We start from the raw sequence: 10,860 nt of genomic DNA on the forward strand, positions 1-10,860 counted from the left end.
CACCTAAATTAAGTACACATCTAAATAAATAAAACTACACATCTGAAATTTTCCTAATCTTAAAACTAAAATAAACATAAACTAAAATAATCCTAAAATAATCTAAAAAACATGTAAAACATCTAACAATAGCATGGCGGAGGGGCCGGTGCCGGCGCCGGCGAGGCAGGGCAGGGGCGCGGGACAGGGGAGGGCGGGGGTAGGCTAGTGCTCACAGGGGGCGGCAGGGCACGATGGGCGGCGCGTCGGGGCGGGCAGTGGTGCGACGATCGATGCTGCCGTCATGGCAGAGGGCGTCAGCAGCGGCGGCGGCGATGTTGAGCAGCCTGACGGTGTCGGTGGCGGCGGCGACGGCGACATTGAGCAGCCTGACGGCGTCGGTGTCGGTGGCGACGTTGAGCAGCCTGACGACGTCGGTGGCGGCGGCGACGGCGACGTTGAGCAACCTGACGGCGTCAGTGGCAGCGGCGACGGCAAGGTGGAGCAGGGGGGTCGGGCGGCAACGGCGACGAGGAGGAGCAGGGGCGTCGGGGGAGGAGAAGTGATGGATTTCATCGAAGCTGCTAAGTGCTTTCTTATATACCCAGGGCATTGGTACCGGTTCATGGCACCAAGCGGGACCAATGCCCCCTTTAGTCCCAGTTGGTGCCACTAACCGGGACCAAAGGCCTCTTTTCCGCAGCCCAAAGGGCGGAAAGCGGCGACCTTTGGTCCCGGTTGGTGGCACCAACCGGGACTAAAAGTGGGTAATTGGTCCCGGTTGGTGCCATGAACCGGTACCAATGCACCCCTGTAGTCCCGGTTGGTTATAGTTTATTATTGCTATTTTTATTTATTTTATTAAAGTTTATTTATTTTACTTTATTAAAGTTTATTTTGTTTCTACTTACAACAAAAAACTTATTGTTGCTATTTTTATTTATTTTATTAAAGTTTATTTATTTTACTTTATTAAAGTTTATTTTGTTTCTACTTATTTGTTTTACTTTATTAAAGTTTATTTTACTTTATTAAGTTTTATTTATTTTATTTTATTTTGTTTCTACTTATTTATTTTATTAAATTTTAATTTATTTTATTTTGTTTCTACTTATCTATTAAAGTTTATTTTGTTTCTTTCTGCTTTTCATGTTTTGAATAGAAAATACTTTGATAATTTCAGTGGCATGAATTTAGTTTAAAAAATACTATAGGTTTATAAAAGCTTTTTAGTTGATTCCTTTTGCTATTCGAGTTTTATAATAGTTTTAATTGATTTTTTTGAGCTATAAGACCCCGAAATTCAAAATCATTTCAAATGAACTCTGAAAAGATTGAAAGTTGGCATGGTATCATCATTTCACCCACATAGCATGTGGTAAAAAGTTGAGAGGGTTATAGCAAAAACTAGATGCACTTTGTGTACAAAATGGACAATTTCTTTCGAAGTATCAGGGTTCTAGACGAAAACTCATCTATTACAAAGGGATTTTATTTTTTTGAACTTATTTGAACTCCAGACTTTTTGTATGTTCAGAATGCACCATTCAAAGCCACATCATCAATTTTCAACCCTTTCTGACTTCATTTGTTTTTTTCATGCATTTTCTGATTTTGTTTGAGCTATAAGACCCTGAAATTCAAAAGAATTCCAAATAAACTCTGAAAAGGTTGAAAGTTGGCATGGTATCATCATTTTATCCAGATAGCATGTACTAAAAAGTTGAGAGGGTTATGGCAAAAACTAGATGCACTTCGTGTACAAAAATGGACAATTCTGTCAAAATATCAGGTTTCAGACGAAAACTCATCTGTTACAACACTACTAGGGAAAACCTTATACACAGAATCTTAGCAGAAGCGTGGTTTAAAAACAAACGCTACTACTAATTAGCAGTAGCGAGCTTCAGGAAACCGCGCTACTAATAGCTCAGTAGCAGTAGCGCTCTAGGTGAAACAAGCGCTACTACTATAATTGCCACGGCGTTGCCTCCAGGCTAGATATAGTAGCAGCGCCCTTCGCCTGAACACGCTACTGCTAAAGTACTTAGTAGCAGCTCCTAAGTATCACCGCAACTAATTAAGTTTAGTCCCATACTGCTAAGCGAACAAGGTGTTTACCACCTTAAATATGTTACTTCTCAAACTATCTCGAGCACTTGGTCTTCATTGAACTATATGTGTAGGATTTGTGGCTGCAATATGAATCCTCGCCTGTACCTATACAGGTACAGTGAGGATTCATGTTGACTATTTAGATTCTACACAAAAAGATCAATGATAACCACTGTATATTTTTGATGTTTTTAAATTGCTTAGACTTCTAGTGTTTTTCTAGGACAAAGCCCTACTGATATTGGGATAAGCAAAAGAAATAACTGCTTCCATTAGCAGTAGCATTTTTCTCTAAAACGTGCTATAGCTAAATTAGCTATAGCACGTTTCCTAATGAGCGCTACTGCTAGTTCGACTTAACCACCCGCGCGGGCACAAAATTTTGCTAAGTCCCTCCTTTCTCCCCCTGTTCTCCTACTCCTCTGTCACCGCCGCCCGAGCCCGAGCCTGCCCTCACCTCCGCCGCCCGAGCCTACCCTCACCTCCGCCGCCCGAGCCCGCCCGGGACCGCCGCCTCCTGATCCCGAGCCCGCCCTCGCCGCACCTACCTCCGTCGCCGAGCACCTCCCTGCCACCATCTCTCCCCTCTCTGTAAGCCCCCACCCCTCCCTACCCCTCTCTCTCTGCTTAGTTAGTAGATGTTTTTTAGTAGTAGTAGATGTTAATTTAGGGTTCATAGATAATGGTTTTTAGTAGTAGTAGATGTTAATTAGTACTCCCTCCGTCCGGAAATACTTGTCGGAGGAATGGATGTATCTAGATGCAATTTAGTTCTAGATACACCCATTTTCATCCATTTCTCCGACAAGTATTTCCGGACGGAGGGAGTAGTAGTGATGGTACTAGTTAACTAGGGCAGTATGCACTACTAGGGAAAAGCCTATACACAGAATCTTACCAGCAGCGCTCCTCAAAATACCACGCTACTGCTATTTAGCAGCAGCGCGTGTTATCAAAACGCGCTGCTCACAGGAAAATAGCAGTAGCGCATCCACCGCAAACCGCGCTACTGCTATAATTGCCATGACCTCGCCGCCCCGCTAGTTATAGCAGTAGCGCACTATATTGAACAGCGCTACTGCTATAGAAGTTAGCAGTAGCGCGCTTCTAGGAAAACCGCTACTGCTAAGATCAACCCACAAGTTTAGTCCCACCTCGCTCCGTGAATAGGGTGTTTACCACCTTAAATTTGTTATTTCTGAAACTACCACAACCAGTTGGTCTTCACTGAACTCCATGTGTAAAATTTGTGGCCGCAATATGAGTCCTCTCCGGTAGGAACCGAAGAGGACTCATATTGACAATTCAGATTGTACACAAAAAGATCATTGATGGCCAATGTATTTTTGCATGGACGTATTTTTTGTATAGTTACACTTAGCAGTAGCGGTTTATATGCAAAGCACTACTGCTATTCAGATTAGCTATAGCGCGTTTTGGCAAACGCGCTACAACTATCCCTACCTTATCCCCACGCGCACGACCGGCCCTCACTCACACTCTCACTCTTGCCCGCGTAACCGTCGTTGTGCGTCGCCGCCGCAGCCGCCTTCGTCCGTCCGCCGCCGAGGTACTCCCCTCCTTCCGTCCCTCCTCCCTCCTCCTCTCACATCCTCCCTCCGCCTGCGGCCGCCCCTCCCTCCTCCGCCGCCGCCCTCCTCCCTCCGCCTGTGGCCGTCCCTCCTCCCTCCTCCGCCGGCAGCCCTCCTCCCACCGCCCTCGACCTCGCCGCCCCTAGCTACCTCTCCATCGCCCCCACCCCCTGCCACTAGTTAGTACTAGATTTAGTAGTAGTAGATGTTAATTTAGGGTTCATAGCTAATACTAGATGTTGCTTAGTTAGTACTAGATTTTTAGTAGTAGTAGATGTTAATTACTAGTTAACTAGGGCAGTATGATTAATAGTAGTTGTAGTTGAACTAGTATAGTAAGTAAATTAATAAACTAGTTGAACTAGTTGAATTAATAGAACTAATGTATTTTTAGTAAGATAATTAATATAACTAGTTGAACTACTTTATTTTTAGAAGGAACTAGTTTTTTTTTCTATTTATAGTAAGTTTATATTTAGTAAGAACTAGTTGAATTAATAAAACTAGTTGAACATGTCATATTTGTTGTTATTTTTTAGTTTAAGCAATTATTCGGGATGTATTAGTGATAACTTATATGGTTTCAGGTGACCACTATCGTCCCCGTCACCGACCCCCTCCGACATCCCCGTCGTCGTCCCAGTCATCGACCCCCTCCGACATCGAGGTGAGACCAGGCAAATATCCTTGTATATCTTGTGTTGTTGCTCAAATAGGATATGTGGTTGCCCAAGTGACCGTTCATGTTCAGTTTACATCTCCGAGTGGCCTATGTTTTGCCGGAGTGTTGATTAATTTCCGTTCCGGCAAATTTCAGGCGCTCGATATGTCCTTTTTAGCAAAGGTCATGCCGGATTTTTTCGTGAATTCTGGCATGACTTGTGCTAGAATATGTACAAGTTTAATCTTTGAATTATGAACGTAGGAAATGTCGTACTCGGACGACGACAGTCTCCCGGGGGAGTGTAGATGGTGCCACGACGATCGAGGTATGTGCGACAGGTTCGTTCAGCTGGACGAAGATCGGTGCTTCAACATTAAGGTTGAGGAGACCTTCGATTGTGAAACGGTACGCAACAACGACAAGTGTTTTTTTTTGTAATTAAGCACGACTTCAACTATTTCAACATCTAATTTTCATATTTTACAATTCGACTAGCTTATCCCATGCCATGCAAGACGCTATGTCTTGGAGAGGATGGGTTTTGAAGACCATGAAAATTTCGAAACAAAGAAAATACACCTAAGGACCCATCATGATATGGATTTTGAAGTAAATCTGTGCAATGCTCAGAGCGTAACCCATTTTGGTTGCCAAAATTGGGAAGCACTTTGCAAAATGTATGGTTTTTATGAGGGTATGATTGTCACCATGGATCTTGGTGATCTTGACATCGAGCAAGACAATATGGACATTTGGGTCCTTGTTGATACGCTTCCGATTGTACCGCTATGTGAGATTCTCAAACATAGTTATTAACTAATTTATATTGTTTATTTTAAAATAGTTGATAGCTTATTTCCATTGACAGCTTATTTTGATTCTTCAAAGACTGTGCGGAAGATGGTAGATAAAACCCACTACACCGATGGCACCGAATTAACGTATAAGGAGAAAAATCATCTGATCGCATTTTATACTCTTCTTGAGAATTAAAAGAACTATTATCGAACTCCTCCAAATTATGGTGAATACGTGCCACTAGTGCATGTGTTGAACCACGATAACTTCTCTAGAGATACCCTGGTAAGATTTTTTACTATTACGACATCCGTGCATCTTTTGCATACTTCTAAAACTAGTACATCATTGCTAACTACAAAGTTATTATTATGTTTTTCAACAGAAACTCCCGATGGATTGTGTGCCTCATCTGATGTCTCTGCATGGTCGCCTCTCAGTTCTGAACATACTGCCAGGTAAATCTACGGAGCTCACCTGTGCATATCGGATTTCTAAAACCCGTGAACACATGTTCATCAAAGAATGGAAGAAATGTATGGACATTCGCAAGGAGATTCTTGGAAGTAACATTCAGCGAAAGGCAAGAATTGGACACAGGCTTATCTCCATTCTCCATAATGGAGAGTCAGGGGCTATCTTGTTTTTTGCTATTTTACCTTAGAAAATGTAGTAGGTTTTAATCGAATGTAATAGGTCCTATGAGGTACAATATGTTTATTATGTGGTAATGTGTTAGAGTTGATAATGAGGAGTACTTGTGATTATGACTAGTGACCAATTTGCTATGTGATGTCATTGATGAAAACGATGATCTTGAGGAGGTGTTATATGATAATGATGTATTATGATGATAAGTTGTTAATGATATGATGATGATGATGATATTATTATATCATTGGGTGAAAGAACCGTGGATTAGTTTCAAGTGGATGGACATCCACTTGAAACTAGTCCACGGTTCTTTCACCCCGTCATGTAATAACTCATTATGATGTAAAAACAATCTCTAAATTCCTGTTGTATGAAAACTTGTGTAAAGGTGTATGAATACAACATGAAATAAAAAGAAATAAAATACTAAATAATAGTAGTAGCGCGGGAAAGGAGAAGCGCTACTACTAATTACCAGTAGCGCTGTTCTGAAGAAGTGCTACTACTAAGTCAATTTAGCAGTAGCGTGGATCCAGGCGCGCTATTGCTAAGCATTAGCTGTAGTGCCTTATCAGTAGCACTCCTGCCCGCGCTACTGATAGGCCTAAAACCCGCGTTGCTACTAGGCTTTTCCCTAGTAGTGATGGTTTAGTTTTAGTTGAACTAGTTTAGTAAGTAAATTAGTAAGTAAATTAATAAACTAGTTGAACTAGTTTAGTAAGTAAATTAATAAACTAGTTTAGTAAGTAAATTAATAAACTAGTTGAACTAGTTGAATTAATAGAAATAATGTATTTTTAGTAAGGAAATTAATATAACTAGTTGAACTACTTTATTTTTAGAAAGAACTAGTTTTTTTCTATTTATAGTAAGTTTATATTTAGTAAGAACTAGTTGAATTAATAGAACTAGTTTAACATCTCATATTTGTTGTTATTTTTTTAATTTAAGCAATTATTCGGGATGTATTAGTGATAACTTATAGGGTTTTTGTTTTTGCAGAAATCAAGGAGCCCCTCCATCATCCCTGCCGTCGTCCCCGTCACCGACCCCCTCCGACCTCGAGGTGAGACCAGCCAAATCTCCATGTCAATATGAGTCCTATAAGATATGATGTAGATAAAAACATGTATATCTTGTGTTGGTCAAATAGGATATATGGTTGCCCAAGTGGCCGGTCATGTTCGGGTTACACCTCCGAGTGGCCTATGTTTTACCGGAGTGTTGATTAATTTCCATTCTGGCAAATTTCAGGCGCTCGATATGTCCCTTTTTAGCAAAGGTCATCCAGAATTTTCCGTGAATTTTGGCATGACTTGTGCTAGAATATGTAGGAAATGTCATACTCGGACGACCAAAATCTCCCGGGGGAGTGCAGCTGGGGCCACGACGATCGAGGTCTTTGCGACAGGCCTCACCTGGACGAAGATCGGCGCTTCAGCATTAAGCTCGAGGAGACCTTCGATGTTGAAACGGTACGCAACGAAGATAAGTGTTTTTTTCATAATTAAGCACGACTTCAGCTATTTCAACGTCTAATTTTCATCTTTTACATTTTGACTAGCTTATCCCATGCCATGCAAGGCGCTGTTTCTTGGAGACGATGGGTTTTGAAGACCATGAAAATTTTTAAACAAAGAAAATACGCCTAAGGACCCATCATTATATGGATTTTGAAGTAAATCTGTACAATTCTCAGAGCGTAACCCATTTTGGTTTCCAAAATTGGGAAGCACTTTGCAAGATGTATGGTTTTTATGAGGATATGATTGTCACCATGGATCTTGGTGATCCTGACATCGAGCAAGACAATATCGACATTTGAGTCCTTGTTGATACGCTTCCGATTCTACCGCTATGTGAGTTTCTCAAACATAGTTATTAACTAATTTATATTGTTTATTTCAAAATAGTTGACAGCTTATTTCCATTGACAACTTATTTTGATTCTTCAAACAATGTGCGGAAGATGGTAGACAAAACCCACTATGACGATGGCTCCGAATTAACTTATAAGGAGAAAAATCATAACTTATAAGGAGAAAAATCATCTGATCACATTTTGTACATATCTTGAGAATTACAATACTATTATCGAACTCCTCCAAATTATGGTGAATACATGCCAGTAGTGCACGTGTTGAACCACGGTAACTTCTATGGAGATACCCTGATAAGATTTTTTACTATTACGACATCCATGCATCTTTTGCATACTTCTAAAACTAGTACATCATTGCTAACTACGAAGTTATTACTACGTTTTTCAACAGAAAATCCCGATGGATTGTGTGCCTCATCTGATGTATCAGAATGGTCGCCTTGAAGTTCTGAACATACAGCCAGGTCATCCTACGGATCTCACCTGTGCATATCGGATTTCTAAATCTAGTGAACACATGCTAATCAAAGAATGGAAAAAATGTTTGGACAGTCGTAAGGAGGTTCTTGGAAGCAACACTAAGCAAAAGACAAGAATTGGAGATAGGATAATCGTCATTCTCCATAATGGAGAGTCAGGGGCTATCTTGTTTTATGCTATTTTACCTTAGATAATATAGTAGGTCCTATGAGGTACAATATGTTTATTATGTGGTACAATGTGTTAGAGTTGATGATGAGGAGTAGTTGTGATTATGACTAGTGACCAATTTGCTATGCGATGTCTCATTGATGAAAACGATGATCATGAGGAGGTGTTATATGACAATGATGTATTATGATGATAAGTTGTTAATGATATGATGATGATGATGATGATATTTATTATATCATTAGGTGAAAGAACCGCAGATTAGTTTCAAGTGGATGTCCATCCACTTGAAACTAGTCAACTGTTCTTTCACCTCATGATGTAATAACTCATTATCATGTAAAACCAATCTCTAAATTCCTGTTGTATGAGAACTTGTAGAAAGGTGTATGAATACAACATGAAATAAAAAAGAAATAAAATACGAAATAATAGTAGTCGCGCGGGCAAGGAGAAGCGCTACTAGTAATTACCAGTAGTGCTCTTTGGAGAAAGCGCTATGACTAAGTCGATATAGCAGCAGCGTGGGTTAACGCACGCTACTGCTAACCTTTAGCTGTAGCGCCGTACCAGTAGAGCTCCTGCCCGCGTTACTGATAGGCCTAAAACCTGCGCTGCTGCTAGGCTTTTCCCTAGTAGTGCAAAGGGATTTCATTTTTTGAACTTATTTGAACTCCAGACTTTTGTGTGTTCAGAATGCACCATTCAAAGCCACATCATCAACTTTCAACCCTTTCTGACTTCATTTGTTATTTTTCATGTTTTTTCTGATTTTTTTGAGCTATAAGACCCTGAAATTCAAAAGCATTTCAAATGAACTCTGAAAAGGTTGAAAGTTGGCATGGTATCATCATTTCACCCACATAGCATGTGCTAAAAAGTTGAGAGGGTAACGGCAAAAACTAGATGCACTTCGTGTAAAAAATGGACAATCTCTTTCGAAGTATCAGGGTTTCAGACGAAAACTCATCTGTTACAAAGGGATTTCATTTTTTTGAACTTATTTGAACTCCAGACTTTTTGTGTGTTCAAAATGCACCATTCAAAGCCACATCATCAATTTTCAACCATTTTTGACTTCATTTGTTTTTTTTTCATGCATTTTCTGATTTTTTTAGCTATAAGACCCTGAAATTCAAAAGCATTTCAAATGAACTCTGAAAAGGTTGAAAGTTGGCATGGTATCATCATTTCAACCACATAGCATGTGCTAAAAAGTTGAGAGGGCTAGGGCATGGACAACACATAAAACCATTCTGCTAGTTTGCCTCAGCCAACTAGTGGACGATCTCTTCCTTCCTTCACCTCTCTTGTACATCGCATGCTCTAGTGGGGCTTTCTCAAATCCAAGAGAAATCATCGTCTGATCAAGTTTGATGTTCCATGCCCAAGAGCCTTGTCGTAGCCCGTACAAGACTTTGTGTAACTTCAGTACCTTGTGCTCTTCTCCCTCTTTGATGAATCCCGGTGGTTGGGTCACATAAACGTCTCCTTGTAACTCTCCGTTCAAAAAAGTGGATTTTACATCCATGTGATGTATCTTCCATGATTCCTGAACCGCGAGAGCGATGAGTAATTCCATCGATTTCATCTTTGCAACGGGAACGAACACTTCTTCGAAGTCCACACCTTTCTCTTGCACGTACTCTTTGGCCACTAGCCTTGCTTTGTGCTTCACGGAACTTTCGATATCTCTCTTGATCGTAAATTCCCACTTGAGATCCATGACTTTTTCATTGTTGGGAAGATCCACGAGCTCCCATGCATTATTGTCGTGGATCGACCTCAACTCCTTTACCATAGCCTGACGCCAACACTCCTTCGTATTCGCGTCGTCATATCCCGACAGTTCCTCGGCACTTTCTAGACACCGTCGCCAACTACCTTTAACTTTTACTGGGTCAATCATCCTAAGAGTTTTCTTCGGATATAGGTGAAACACTGGTTGTACCTTTCACTTGAGATACTGATGATCGAATCTTGGGCAAGTAACATACCGATGACAAAGGGAACAACGTATGTTGTTATGCAGTCTGACCGATAAAGATCTTCGTAGAATATGTGGGAGCCAATATGAGCATCCAGGTTCCGCTATTGGTTATTGACCGGAGACGTGTCTCGGTCATGTCTACATAGTTCTCAAACCCGTAGGGTCCGCACGCTTAACGTTACGATGACAGTTTTATTTTGAGTTTATGTGTTTTGATGAACCGAAGGTTGTTCGGAGTCCCGGATGTGATCACGGACATGACGAGGAGTCTCGAAATGGTCGATACATGAAGATTGATATATTGGAAGCCTATGTTTGGACATCAGAAATGTTCCAGGTGAAATCGGGATTTTTTCGGAGTACCGGGAGGTTACCGGAACCCCCCGGCAACTTAATGGGCCTTAGTGAGCCTTGGTGGAAGAGAGGAGAGGAGGCCAAGGCAGGGTCGCGCGCCCCTCCCCCTAGTACGAATAGGACAAGGAGAGGGGGTCGGCGCCGCCCTTCCTTTCTCCCCTCCACCTCTTCCCCCTCTCTC

At 41.3% G+C, this 10,860-nt stretch overlaps 1 pseudogene; it reads right to left on the reverse strand.

The window, feature by feature from the left end:
• Window positions 1–10,136, reverse strand: part of LOC119349908 — a 17,215-nt pseudogene extending 7,079 nt beyond the window's left edge.
• Between the last annotated feature and the right edge of the window lie 724 nt (window positions 10,137–10,860).

The sequence above is a fragment of the Triticum dicoccoides genome, chromosome 1B (assembly GCF_002162155.2).
Source record: "Triticum dicoccoides isolate Atlit2015 ecotype Zavitan chromosome 1B, WEW_v2.0, whole genome shotgun sequence".
Classification (NCBI taxonomy): Eukaryota; Viridiplantae; Streptophyta; class Magnoliopsida; order Poales; family Poaceae; genus Triticum; species Triticum dicoccoides.